Below are 15,178 nucleotides of genomic sequence, written 5' to 3'. Positions count from 1 at the left end.
TTGAACCTGATTGAATTTGTAGCCGATGGACATAGTCTTTGAGAACCCAGGTCACTTCTAAGCTATTATGAGGCATTGGAATAAATATGTATTTTAAGAGAGTTCATTAGTAGTTAGGAGTCTCAACAGCTAATCAATCAATAATCAAGGGTTTACTATGTATCAGATATTGAGGAAAGACTTTGTGTATTAACTTGAGCTTTAGTGACAAACCTATGGAGAAGATAACATTCTATGATCTAGGCAGATGAGGAGGCTATCCTTGAATTTTAAATTAGACATAGCTGAAGGGGTTGATAAACTGGATATTTAAACATATTTGTGATATTTACTAAAATATATGTAAAGGTTAAATAAGGAACATTTATAAAAATCTTTTTAAAATATGAATTTGTTATTGGACTTTAAAATGGAATAAATTCTAAATAGCCCATGATGGGATAAAAGGCAATAGTTTAGTAGAGAGAAAAAAAATCATTGGAAGAGAAAAAATATAACAGTAGTTAATATTATTATAATTTCAAAGGCCTTTACATATAAGCAAATCACAGCTTGTTCTTGATCCAGCTGAGCTGAATAAAACTGGGATCCATATAGTGCTCCTATCAGAGCTTCCTGAGTATATCATTCTGTGTACTCTATGGCCATATGAATTAGTAAATGCTTCACATACACGGAGACACATACACACACACATCAGGGACCACACCCAGGGTAATGACATCATAATGTCCAATGTCAGCTTTTAAGTATTTATAGAGAAATCTTTGCTGTTTCTGCCAAATATGTTGTAATCTTTGGTAGTCTCAGTTTTCAATAACTAGGTTAATGTAACTAAGTCACCAGAGCCCTCCTTTGGAAAGCCCATCTGCCCCAGTGAGTATCTATTATCATTTCTATGCTCTTCTGATGGGAGACTCAGTCAGCCATCCTGTTTGGTTCTTTCTGCTGGGCTTCTGATCTCATACCTAATGTGGTCATTGACTACCAGTGGCCAGGATCCGTAATGGGTTGGAATACATTCAACATCCAAGGTTGGGGGGATGTAGCTGAACACATCTGAAGATATGAATTTCTAATAACTTACATAAGTGCCAAATTGCAAGTATTAGTTCTAAACGTCAGACCATCTTTTACTCACTCTCACATAAATTTTTTTAAACTATGATGCAGGCCTCAGAGGAATAAAAAAGACTGAGACAGAGTCATTGACCTCAATTTGCTTATAATCTAAAAGAAGAAATAAGACACAAGCACAAATAATTTTGATATAATGTAGAGTATGACAAGATATAGTGATATGAGATTTCAGAGGAGGGCAAGATTGCTTGGAAGAAGGGATGGGAATCAGAAAGGACTTCATTGGAGAAGGTATCAGTTTAGCTAGACCTTGAAGAATGAGCAGTTTTCAAATTTATTATAACCTAGATTAATTCCATGTTACAAAAGAGTAATCCAAATGATAACTCTTACCATTGTACTTCATCCTTTGTTGTAAATGATAATTTATTATTGTTCTTCATCCTTTGTTTTCAAAGATAATCGATTACATCAAAAGAGTGATATCTTGACTTGCAAGTGAAATGTATTTCAGTGAGGCATGGCTGTGCAAAGTCATCAGCCTCACTTTCTCCTCCAGAGTCATCTGAGTCTAGTGGCAAGGCATAAGTCAAGACAACTGGAGATAACAGTCTGAGAGTCTCATTTCCCCTTTTTCAGCTTGTCTTTTCCAGATCCCAATTAGTCTGAGGCAACACCCAGGGCTAGGTAAGAATTGAGGCAAAAAAAGAATTTAGTACAAATTGCCTTCACAGAAAAATCAGACCCTCAGACTTTCTGACCAGAACAGAAACAATTGCTATTTAACACTCATTCTGATACTGATATTTAAGTTTAAGGAATAAGGGAAAGCTGAAAAGTTGCCTCCTCCTCATACATATTTGTCTCTCCTATAATTGTCTACAAGTTAATAATAATTTGTTCTTTTGTATTAAATATTACCCTTGCCCTTTCCTCTTTCAAGATGAAAATACCCTTAGGAGGAGTTATATTGGGTCTTTTTAACTAGCCTGGGGCCTGAATGAATCTGCCAAATACTTTTTCTGGCCAGAGCAGTATGTAATAAAACACTAGATATCTGCTACAAATGGGAGCTGGAGGATAAGGAGACTTTACAAAAGGAAGATTAGGTGGCATATGGTGGAAAAACTTTACCTACTACATAAATTTTGCTTAGACCAAATCTTCAGTAAACAAATGCTTATACTATTGGAATTTGGTTCAGATTATCTGATACTAATTGTCTACAATAAACCATTTAGATAGGGTTTGAGCTGTCAGTTGAGGTAAATATGGCACATTAGAAAGCAGATTGGTTTAGGAGCTGAGTTCTAAGTCTTGGTTTTGTCACTAATAAGACTGTGACCTTGGGCAAGGTTAGTTAGTTATAAGATACATTCATTTTGAGTTATACTTTGATTATCTATAAAAATGAGTTTGAGCTAGTCATCTCTAAGGTCCCTTCCAGTTCTTACATTCATTATATATTTGTTTAATTATTTTTGACTTTTATTTTAATCTTGTCAGCCAATATTCCCATAATCATCTTTGAATTCATTTTTTTTTTGAGGGAGGAGGACTTAAGACTTCTGATTTTATTAGTATAGGGAACTCACCACGATTTATAAATTAGGTACAGTTAATCCACCAAATGCAGTTAAGCAAATATTCTGCAACTTAAAGTTTTAGAATTGGCTGGGGCTCTGAGAAGTTAATTGATTTTCCCCAGCATCAGAGTGAATCAGTAACAGACCCAAAGTCAGTTCATCCTTAGATCAAGCTGCCTTCCCAAATCTTCAATTGTTCTTCATTGTCATTAATCAACCATCATTTTAGTCCCTACTTTCAGGAATTAGGCTGCTTTCCTGAGAGCTCTTAGGGATCTGTTTGGTCCAGCTCCCCTCCATTTAACAGATGAGGAAACTGAAGTTTTGGAACTCAAAACAGTTTTGTCAAAACAATCAGTTTAGTTAGAAACAGAACCAAGACTAAACAATAACTGAGATTATATTTTCTAATACTTTAGAGTGTAAGACAATGGAGTTCTGGTTCTCGATCTGTTAAGTTGCTATTTGTTCTTGGCAAACCAACCACTTGATTTCTATGGGCTTCAGTTTTTCTATCTTTAGAATGTTTTTCAGAACACCAACTTCTCCAGCTTTTCTTTGTAACTATCTGATTACTCCTCCTTGGTCTCCTTAGCTGGATTCTCCTTCAAATCATATCCTTTAACTACAGGTGTCCTTCAGAGTCTGTTTTAAGTCTTTTCTCTTCTTCGATACTACTTAACTTGGTGATCTCAACAATTCACCTTGATTTAATTACCATTTCTATGATGATGATTCCCAAATCTATCCATCTTGCCATAATTTCTCTGCTGACCTCCACTCTCACATCTTCAACTACCTTTCAGATACCTCAAACTGGATGTCCTATATACATCTTAAACTCATTTTGTCCAAAACAAAACTATCCTTTCCCCTAAATGTTTCCTATCTTCCCCATTTTCCTATTATCTCCTGTGGAGTGTAATACTATCATCTCATCCTTAAGGCTTACAATCTAGAAGTCCTTCTAGATTCCTCACTACACCTTACTCCAATATCTGATCTTTTGTCCAAGTCCATAGATCTCAACTTTACACCATTTCATTAATCTGTCCCTCCCTTTATTCTGATATTATAACCGCTAGTGCATGTCCTCATCAATTTGTGCCTGGATTAATACATCAATCTGCTGATAGATCTGCCTGCTTCAAGTGTCTCCCTACTCCAATCCAACCTCTAGTCACTAAAGCAATTTTACTAAAGCACAAATCCATTTATGCCTTTCCCTTACTCCTTAAGTTTCCAGATCACATACAAATGCTCTCCTGGGCATTCAAAGCCCTTTTTAAACTTTCCAGTCTTAAAACACCTTCACATATCCAAATGATATGCTTTAATCTAGTGACATTGCCATCCTGGCTATTCCACCAACATTCCACCAATATTCTATCTGTTGGCTCTGGGCATCTTCTCTGGATATTCCCCAAACTTGGAATGTTCTCCCTCTCTCTGCTCCAACTACTAACCTCCCTAGCTTTCTTTAAGTCCCACTCCCTAAAAGATTCCCTCTCTCTTAATTCCAGTGGTTTCCTTAGTCAATTATTTCCTATTATCTTGTATAGTTTGTTTTGTATATATTTATTTGTTGTCTCTTTTATTAGATTGTGAGCTCTTTGAGGGTTGGGACTGTTTTTTTCTCTTTGTATCCCTGCTATTTAACAATGAAGAACAATTGAAGTTTTTGGAAGGTAGTTGGGGGTCTAAAGATGAACTGGGTTTTGGTCTTATTACTGACTCACTCTGATACTGGGGCAGGTCAATTAATTTTTGCATCCCTAGTACATAGTAAGCACTTAATAAATGTTTATCATTTGCCCTTGCCCTTGATTGATATTGGAATATGTAATCTGTAAGTCATGGGGCAGCTTGGTGGCACAAAAGATAGAGCACCAGACTTGAAGTTAGAGATCTGAGTTCAAACCCAGCTGTGTGACCACCCAAGTCACTTAATACTATTTACCTCAGTTTCCTCATCTGTAAAATGAGCTAGAAAAGGAAATGGCAAACCAATTCCAATATTTTTGCCACTAAAACTCCAAATGGGATCTTTTTGTGACCTAACAAAAAACAAAATCTTATCTATCCCTAAAATTCTTTGAAATAAAGAATAATAATACAAATTTGCCACTGACTTCTTGAGTTTTTTCCATACTGTACTCCCTCTTTTATTTTTTGACAATCCTATCTATAATGGAAATATTTTCACCAGGCTCTTCCTTCCCGCCTTTGTCTTAGAATGAACAGGAAAACAAATATTTCACAAATATGTTAAACTGAGAACTAGCCTGTAAATTCAAGAATATGTAAGAGTAATAAGAAAGTCAGTATTAGTCTTTAAGGTCAGTCTGGACATTAAGCAAGAGGTCTCTATATTTATACCAGGAGTATCAACTGGCCCTTAATTTTTATCTCTTTAAAATCAGAGGAAACTGCCATGGAAAAACATTGTTACAACTGTAAAATGCTGGACTGCACTGGTCCAAAGGCTTAATTTTACACAAACAATAAGCTGGCAGATGAGGGAAGCCAGATAACTTTAGTCAGTCACTAGGTTTATAAGCAGCAGAAGGGGGCATTTGAACCAGATCCTCTGACTGTGAATATATCTACACCCTCAGTGTGTCTCTAAAAAGTGGTACAATCAAACAAATATACCCCTACTAAAATGGCCATTCTTGAAATTAATTCCTAAAATAGCCTAGAGCACAGAGAAAAGAGAGAATGAAAAAAGAATGAAAAACCATCAGGTAATCTATGAGTGTATCTTATATGGCTTTCTTCTGTGGATGAAGAATTTCACTAAAAAGATTAGTTAGTGGCACTTTGCACAGAATGCTCACCCAGAGTAACTGGGGAAAAAAGAGACAAAATATTTTTTAAAAGTTCAAAATTTGTGATGCCCTTAATCATCTTATGTATTTAGATGAATGACTTTTTTTGAAAATGGATCCATGTTTCCATTAAATCCTAGCTCTACTTATCCTTCATCATTAGTTACTCAGTCATGTCCAATTCCATGACCCCATCATAGCACACCAATACTGTCCATGGAATTTTTTTTCTCCAGTGGATAAAGGCAAACAGTGTTGAGTGACTTGCCTAGGATCACACGGTATCTGAGGTCACATTTGAATTCAGATCTTCCTGATTTCAGACATAGTACTCTTATCCATTGAACCCTCTAGCTGCCTCTTCAGTTATTGCCTAAGAGTTCTGAACCATCTCATTGATTTAATGGATTCAGATTGAGAAAAGGGACCTTGGAGACCTAGTTCAACTGTGCATTTTTAAAGTAGAGAAACTGAGACCTGGAAAGAAGACCCTTGCTTAAAGTTCTGCAGAGGTGACGTAAGCTTGGACTGGTCTTTACATAAATCCTGCTTTAGAATGTAAGCTCCTGGAAGGAGGGTAATAGCCTTATTAATTTAATTTGCTGTGGGTCATCATAGAACATATAGTGCTCTACCACTTCAATATAGTGCACAGTGCTTTGAAAAATGCAGAATCTCTTCCTCAGAGAAAATTTTGTTACAAAAATAGACTGAAAAAAAAAAAATAATATATATATATATATATATATATATATATATATATATATAGAGAGAGAGAGAGAGAGAGAGAGAGAGAGAGAGAGAGAGAGAGAGAGAGAGAGAGAGAGAGAGAGAAGAGAGAAGAGAGTGAGAGAGAGAGAGAGAGAGAGAGAGAGAGAGACCTTATTCTAGTTCTAGGATTACTGAACACTGGTTTCTGAGATCTTTACAGAATGAATACTTTAGGGTTTTAGCACCACTCACACTAAGACTAACCTTCATTTAAACTCTATATATCTTGAATCTTATTTATTTACATATTATCTCTTCCCCTTCCTTTTCTCCCCCACATGTGGATATAAGCTCCTAGAGGCCAAGGGACTCTTTTTACCTCTGTGTGTGTGTGTGTGTGTGTGTGTGTGTGTGTGTGTGTCCATCCCTCTGTGTGTCCATCCCTCTGTGCGTCCCCAGGGATACAAAATACAAATAGCAGAGAGTCTGGCATATGATAAAAACTTAATGTTTTTTTTTTGATTGATTAATGAGGCAAATGTAAAGCAGAAAAATATGGGGAAAATCAGCAGCCAAGCACAAAACATAAACAAAAACAAAAGTCTTTAAGATCTATTCCTTCTCAGAACCTACATGATCCCACATTAATTCAATTGGAAAAGTGAGGAAAAAGTTAATCACTCGTCTTTCTTCTGGTCTTATCTAATGTGACTTTGCTTTACTTTTGAAACAATTGCTTCTCTTTATTTTTTTTAATCTTTTTTTTTTTTTCTGGGGGAGGAGGAAAGAGAGTTTAAGTGACTTACCCAGGGTCACACAATAAGTGTCAAGTGTCTGAGGTCTTCAGGTCCTGCTGATTCCATGGCCACTGTTCTATCCACCGCATCACCTAGCTGCCCCAGAAAAAGTTACTTTTCAATTATTCATGGATTGATGAACAGTTTATGGATTATTTCAGGGTCTCTCACCTTTTTCCCTCTCCACTACTTTGTGTCATTTTACCTATTCTTTAAAGAAAAAGTTCCTTCAAGACTTTTATTAAAATACTTTACCTCTAGGTTGGCTGCCCTCCTTTGTTTAAAAAAAAAAAAAAAAAAGTTATATGTGGGCAAGTGACCCCCCCCTCCCCTATATTTTTTCATACTCACATTTTCCTCTGCCCAGAATTTCATCATTTGAGTTTTGTTCCTTTAGTGCCGCTTAAGCACTGCTCACCCTCTGATCTCTTTGGGGATAGGACTGGACCTATAATTTCATTGCTATAAGGAATTCCTGATGAAAAAAACTTGTACCAATGGACCCCAGCAGCATTACAGTCATTACAGGCCTGGGATAATGACAAGCTAAATGAGTCACAAATTGAAGATACCTGTCAGGCAACTGTCAGAGACAAGTCTTGAACCCAGCCAGGTCTTCCAGACAACTTCCTTGTCACCTATGCTGCCACATGACCTTCATTTAAAATTCAAGTATTCCTCCAAGAAGCAAAACTTTTAAGTTTCCCTCACCGGAAAGACTTTAATCTTATCTCTTCTTGGCCAGAGGCAGAAAGAAGTCACTTAGGCACTTGGAGGAAGGAGATATTTTGAATTGTTAATGTCATCTTTGGATAAATCATAACTCACTTTGCCTACAGCCAATCTTGAAACCCCTCTGCCTCCTCTATGTGAAAATACGCATTCTTCTAGCCAACGCTCTCGGACTCCTACTGGAAAGGGAGCTGGGCTTATTCACTCTTAAACAGAATTCCTTTTATACTTCAAAAGTCCCCAAAGGCAAAGTGATCTTTCCCACATAAAAGGATGTTTGGTCATTCTAACACCGAAGTTACTACTTAAGCACAGAAGAGAATGTTAGAGGCAGGAGGACCTTAGAACTCATCTAATTTCCAAGGCCCAGAGCAGTGCAGTGAGAGATCTTGCCATGGCTGTGCTAAGACAAAGGCTTACATTTCCCAAATGCCTTCTCCCAACTAGACCATAAAGTACTTTGAAGAAGCTGGTAATAAGTGAAAACTGACAGGCAACTGAGCGATGAGAAATTTTTAAATTTCAGTTTCTAAGGGAAGCTCAGGGAGAGAAGTATGCTTTATCTTCACAAAATTCAGGTTCACACTGGTTTTTCTGCTTTGGATCTTCAGGGCATCTTCTTCAAGACATCTTCCTCTCCTCCCCAACAAGTTCCTTGGCTAAACGGGGCAGAAGAATCTCCAACTAGGCATTTTGGGAAATAGGACAAATATCTTGATCCACAAATGAAATGCTAAAAAAAAATAAATAAATAAATAACATTTCACATTTGTTGTATAGCTTGATGTAATTCTGTGGAAGAAGTGAGCGTTAGAGAGATCTGGAGGTCAGAGATCATGGATTCAAATTCTGACTCTGAGGCACACTCCTGATATAACTGTGAACAAGATATTTAAAGACATTTAACTCCCAAATTTCAGTTTCCTAAAATGTAGAATCTTTTGGGCTAGATATGCTCTATGAATCTTTTTAGTCCAGATCTATGATTCTGAAGTTTTTTTTTTCAGAATACATTCTCATGAAGATTAAAAAGGTAAGAGGGAAAAGATAATAGAGAGCTTTGAATGCCAAAGAAAAGACTTTATATTTGATCCTGGAGGCAACAGGGAACCAGTGGAGTTTATTGAACTCAGGAGTTTATTGAACTAGAGTTTATTGATCTTCACATTTACTGTCAATCTTTTTTTTTTTTTTTTGTCTGTTGCATATTTGCCATTCTTTCCTCACCTGCTACCAATAAAACCAAAGCTATATTCATTTTCCATCTCAGTTCCTGATAAAGACCACAAACTCAACTTCTTCCCTTGGGAGACATTGTGATATGGTGGAAAGAGTGAAGTCTATTTGGCGTCAGAAACATTCAGGTCCTGGTTCCAGCATTGTGAGATCTTGCACAAATCCCAAATGAGATGTCTTTACTTGGTCTCTCTGGGTTTCAATTTCCCTATCTGAAAAGTCGGAGTCCTGAACTAGATCTTTTAGTTTTGAAATCTGTGCTCTTGTTTTCCTAATTCATCTCCTCTTAGATCCCACCAGTCTATGCTTCTAGCCTTTTGTGATATAGTTCTGTGTTTCTACTCTCACTTGTCGTTGTTCAGTCCCTTGCAGTCCCTGTCTGACTGATTGATTTTCTTGGCAAAAATACTGGAATTTACAGATGAGGAAACTGAGGCAGAGTTAAGTGACTTGCCCAGGGTGATCACACAGCTCATTAAGTGTCTGAAACTAGATTTGAACTCAAGAAAAGATGAGTCTTCCTAACTCTGGAACACTTTTTTAATTGAGCTATCTAGCTGCTCCATTTTCACTTATACTTTGTGCTATATTTGTGAAGATTTGAAAATTATACAAATTTTTATTAATATCATTCTTACTACTTGAGAGACAATGTAGAATCAGACGGAGAGAGAGAGCGCAAAATTTAGAATCCAGAAGATCTGGTTTTGAATCTTGACTCTAAGGGGATCCCAGGCAAGTCACCAAGAAACATTCTAAGATTTGTGGTATGTCCTAAGTTACAAAAATACTGAGGTCTTTATTGCATTGAACCAATAAAATTGCAGATCCCTGGCATCATTACTGAAGGTAATCTGTAAAGAGCTGACTTCTAGAATCAGGAATATCTAGGGTTTGAGCCCTATCTTTGATATACTTTAGCATCTTGGGACTTTACAATCCTCTCTAAATTATGAACTATAAAATAGTTGCTAAATAAGTTCCTCAGGGAGAGGGACTGGGTTTTTTTTTGTTTGTTTGTTTTTTTGCCTCTTTTTAGGAGAGAGAGTTTCCATCACTTGGAGTCACCTGAAGTTACTGGACGTTTCTTACGCCAAGGAATCACAGGTGAGGACAAAGAAAAAAATGAGTTGTCAAAGTCCTCTGAATACATTTTCTTTCCCCTTTCACTCATTTCATGTTGTTCTCTCTTCTTGTCCCAGGTTCTATGCTACTGTCTATCTTTTTAATTTATATTTCATAAAATAGCTGGACTTGAACCAGTATAGACCTCCAAAATACTAAACTATTGCAGTAGCTTGTTGATGGATTTGCCTCCCTCAATCTCCATTGAGTCACTAAAGTGATTTCCCTAAAATGCAGGTCTGATCATGTCACATCTCTTCCTGTTCTTTAAACTCCATTGGTTCCTTATTGCCTCCATGATAAAATAAAAAATCCTTTACTTGGTATTCAGAGTTCTCTGGAACCTACTCCTCTCCTACCTTTTCAGTCTTCGTACAGTTGACTCTCTGACAAGATATTATTCTTCCACCCAATGGCACAGATCTTTATGTTCTACAAACAAGTCACTCCACTTCTTGATTCCATGTGATGTTCTGTTTCTCTAAGATGTAATCTTTCTCTAGGAGGAGGTTTCTTGGGGATCTTCTGGAGGTAGCCTTGGCTTTAGTTCCAGTTCAATAATCCTAAATCCATCCAGGAGTTAAAGTCTGGATCCTTTATTGTGTCCTTCAAAGTCTTGACTCTTTTCCTGGGATCCGACTAGCTTTAATAGAGACCTATCTCTCTCTCCTTGGTTCCCTGATCAGCTCTTGTCAGAATGTCTCCAGCCAGCACAGAAGTCAAAGTGGGAATGAATCTGCCTCTGCCTCCAAGAGTGTGGGATTGTAGGTTATATTCTCCCAGAGAATGGGCTTGTGGGTACTCCCTGGGCTTGTGGGAGCTCCTTAAAAGTATTCTCTCTTAAAGATATGAAAGATGTGAACTCTGAACTAGAAAATTGTTAATTCTATGCTAAATTAGATAATTATATCCATTCCAGTGACTTAGCACTTTGTAAGAATCCTAACAATTCTAAGCATTTTCTCTGACTCTCCCTCAAGCCTGGAATGTTCTTCCTCCTCAACTATACCTATTGATTACTCTGACTTTCTATTAGTCCCAACAAAAATCCCATCTTTTATTAGAAATGTTCCCCAATCTCTCTTAATTCCAGTGCCTTCTTTCTGACAATTATTTCCTATTTATACTGCATATAAATTTGCTTTGTATATATTTAGATTGTAAGCTCCTTGAGGGCAGGGACTATGTTTTATGTCTTTTTATAACCTAAATGCTTAGCATAGTGATTGCTACATAGTGGGCACTTAGCAAATATTTCTTGATTAATTGATTGAAAAGGTTCAAGTTAGAGGCAAGTGAAGAATTGATTCTCAAGGTACTGGAAAAGGGAAAAAAAATACCAAAAATATGGAAGAAATGCCAAAACTTATTATTACCAAAAGAAGGCAACCCAGAGGCATAAACACCCAGCAACTCTTATTGCCAATTTCCTAACTTTATATTTTTTAGAATAATTTATGATATCCTATTTGAAGGTAAGAAAAGAGAATGCTTTTATAAATAATATTCTATAATATACAACATTTTAATTATCACATACTATACTGAAAAGTATAGAAAGTACAAGATCCTACTATGCTTTATTTATTGACTATTGTTTTAAAATACACTAACAGAAGAGAAAGCTTCCTTAAAGTTTCTCTTTCAACAAGATGTCTGCCAGAGCTAGAAAGCTCAGAGAGACCATTTAGTTCTATCTTCTTATTTTACAGATAAGGAAAACCTCCTGAGGCTCAGGGAGGTTAAAGGATTTGCCCACAGTTACACCAGGAGTGTGTTACCAGTGTCTGCCATATGTATGTCAAAATTATGGCAATTCTTGAGAGATATAACAATGAAGGTAGTTTTGTTCTGATTTCTAATAACAAAGCACAAAACAAATGTTTGCCACTTCATGGTCAAATGGAAGAGAAATGTATTTCCTAGATGGTAAGGATCTTACATGTAGGTATTCTGTTTTCTGGTGACATTGAACTCATTACATTAAGTCTGAAACATTGTAGACTCCCAAATCAAATCATTTAACCATTTAAAAGAATTGGATGAAAACTATCCACATAGGAAAAAACAATAGATGAAGAATGTCTTTTGTTCAGACAGTGATAAACAGTTGGAACTCATTGAGCTTATCCACTAGTGTGTATATCTTGGATGGATTTTGCAAGTGGACAATGAGCTAAGGGTAGAGTGAGGGTATGGATAAAAAGAAAAAGCACTGGTTAGCTTTTGGGAAATATCATGGTTCTTTAATGACCCTGCTACTTCTACATGAAACAAAGGCTCAACCTTTTTAGCACTAATATTTCTCTAGTGATATTTTATGTCTACAAGTCACAAAATATTATAATCTTCCAAGAATTGAAATTAAGAATCCCCTAAAGGATTATGGAGAGATAACATGGTAATTAGAACACATAGATGAGGTAATCTGAAGAAAAAGCACATATGATTCAGAAACCTATAGACTTTGAGCTGGAATGAGACTTTAGTGGTCATCTCAGTCAATAAGCCCATTGTATAGTGCCTATTCTGTAATAGGCACCTTGAAAATATCATTTATCTTCACAACAACCCTGCAAGGTAGGTACTATTATTATCTCTATTTTACATTTGAAGAAAATGAAATTAAAAAAAAAAAAAAAGTTAAATGACTTGCTCCTGATCAAACAGCAAAGTGTTTGAGGCAGGATTTTAAACTGTTTTTCCTGATTCTGGGTCCATAATCTATAAATTGTATTAACTAGCTGCCCCTATTAGATACAGTGGGTGAGCTTAGAGTGGAAAAGACCTAGTTTGCAATGCATTAGCTGTGTTATCCTGGGCAAATCATTCAATCTTTCTCAGCTTCAGCTTTCTCCTTTGTAAAATGAGGATATAAATAGCACCTGCTCCTCAGGATTATTGTGAAGCTCAAAGAGATATATATCAAAAGCTGCATAAATGTTAGTTATCAATATTGTTATGATTACTGCTGCTGTTGTTAAGTTCAGGTAGGTAGCATCAAAACTGGGATTCAACACAAGTCCTCTGTCTCCAGATTCATTATGCTTTCCACTACATCATTTTGTATTATAAAAGAAATCATCAGAAAAATGTGAGAGGGGGGCAAGCATTTATTAACTGAATACCATGTGTTAGGCACTGTTGTAAGTGCTCTACAATTATTATCTCATTTAATCCTTGTAAAGTAGGAGTTTCTATTCTTCTCATTTTATAGTTGAGGAAAATAAAACAGAAATAGTTTAAGTGACTTCCCCAGGGTCACTCAACCAGTAACTGAGGCCAGTTTTGAATTCATATTTTCCTGACTCTACAACCATCTATTGCACCACCTAGCTGCTAGGGGAAAAAAAGACTAGTCACAATTGTAAGTGATAGCAAATAGACAACATGTTCTATTGACACCCAGGCAAAAAGTACTAGAGAAAGGTCTTAAGCACTTTGAATGTATCCACTGTGTGGTAAATTTATGGAAAGTGACATAGGAGAGGCAACAGGGATGGATGGGTTTCTGACTACATCCTTGGAGAGAATGTCCAACTCACTTAAGAATATAAATTCACTAGAATATTTCAACTTTTCTCTTAATTTTCTACTACCTTTAAATAATTGATCAACAAGAATTTATCATTATAATATAATATATTCAGTATACATAATATTGTATATAATAATATAATATTATTATAATATGTCTATTGGGCATAATATTATGGGGAATACAAAGACTTAAAAACAAAACAACCCCTGACATTAAGGAGTTTACAATATATAGGATGAAAAATATAAATTCCATCTGTTTGTTTTCTTCTCTATCCTGCCCCTCGAATTGTATTTTATTTTCCCCTCTCAGACCACTCTGGTCAGGTTCCCAGCATTTATTTGAGCAAGTTTTGCCACGCTTAGTTCTTTCATTTCTCTTTGCATGTTATTCTGGTCCCTCAAAACTAGCCCAACTGTGCCTCCATTCCCTTAACACAGTTGTGATTTTGAGCAGTTTGTGCTTCCTGAACAGGTTACACACTATTTCTCTCTTTCAGAAAGTCTTTCCTTATCCTCCAAGCCAGGACACACTGTTCTTAACTAAACATTCTCTTACTCTCTTATGGTTTCTTGAGTCACATGTCTTTGACCATCTCCCAATCCAGCAACAATTCTTCTCTGTTCCTAAAAAGAACTTGAAATTTTGTTTGACCCCAGAGACCTCTCGCCACAGGTCTGTTTTATCCATATTCTCCAGCCTAAACTTCAGACTTGACTTGTTTGGACTGTTCACAACTCACTAAGTCTTTTTAACCAAGATACAATGCCTCCTGTATCCACTGATCCACATTGACAGAGAATGAATGGAATCTTTAACCTAAGACAACTCTGGGGAAATGCCACAAATATCCCTTCCTTCCCCACCCCTAGCCCAGCCCACCTCCAGTTTTGAGACATTTCCAAATAAGCCCAATTTCTCTTTTGGTCTGAATCTTATATCAAATTTCTCACTTCAAAAAATGTAAAATTGCTACAAATATGTTTCAGTTTATTCCAATTTAATCGATACTATCTCTTGCTAAGCACTCACTTCATTCCCCAAACAGAAAAGTTTTGATTATTCTTCATCTGGAAGGGTCTTCCTCTCATTGAGCTTGCATAAGTTCTTTTATCCCATCTGTGCTCTTTTCCTCCTTCTGCTCATGAAGGAGACACAAAAGATCTCCCAGCAAGATCTGTTCTATCCCACGCCCTTCATCTTGCCATCTAACAATATATGTCAAAATATTCATTCTAGCATTTTGTGTGGTAGTAGAGAACTGGAAATAAAGTGGGTACTTCCCAAGTGAGGAATGTGGTATGACTGGAATGGGATATGAGAAATTCCGATAAAGAGGGAGGATTTTATATGAACTGATGCAAAGCAAAATAAATAGAAGAACAGTATCATTTTCACAATGAATAAAATAATGTAAATGAAACAAATACTAAAAGGAAGCCAAATTCTGAGTAACTATAAAAGTGATAATGTTCCTAGAGAACATTGCTTTTTTCTCAATGCAAAACAGAATTTGCTAAGGCAGAATGTAATAAAAAT

General features: G+C 36.3%; 1 protein-coding gene across 2 annotated transcripts in view; it reads left to right on the top strand.

The window, feature by feature from the left end:
- The first annotated feature begins 766 nt into the window (after positions 1–766).
- BANF2 (BANF family member 2) overlaps positions 767–15,178 on the top strand; it is a 39,739-nt gene continuing 25,327 nt past the window's right edge. Inside the window, exons 1-2 of one of the 2 annotated variants that reach the window (XM_074287804.1) lie at positions 782–876; positions 10,013–10,080. The gene's annotated coding sequence lies outside the window, so the exon portion shown is untranslated. Of the gene's footprint in view, positions 877–10,012; positions 10,081–15,178 lie in introns of both variants that reach the window. The other variant, XM_074287803.1, reaches the window with a different exon arrangement.

This window comes from Sminthopsis crassicaudata, chromosome 2, assembly GCF_048593235.1.
Source record: "Sminthopsis crassicaudata isolate SCR6 chromosome 2, ASM4859323v1, whole genome shotgun sequence".
In the NCBI taxonomy this organism is placed as follows: Eukaryota; Metazoa; Chordata; class Mammalia; order Dasyuromorphia; family Dasyuridae; genus Sminthopsis; species Sminthopsis crassicaudata.
Note: the sequence above shows the minus strand (reverse complement) of the source record. Positions and strands in the feature narration are given on the sequence as shown.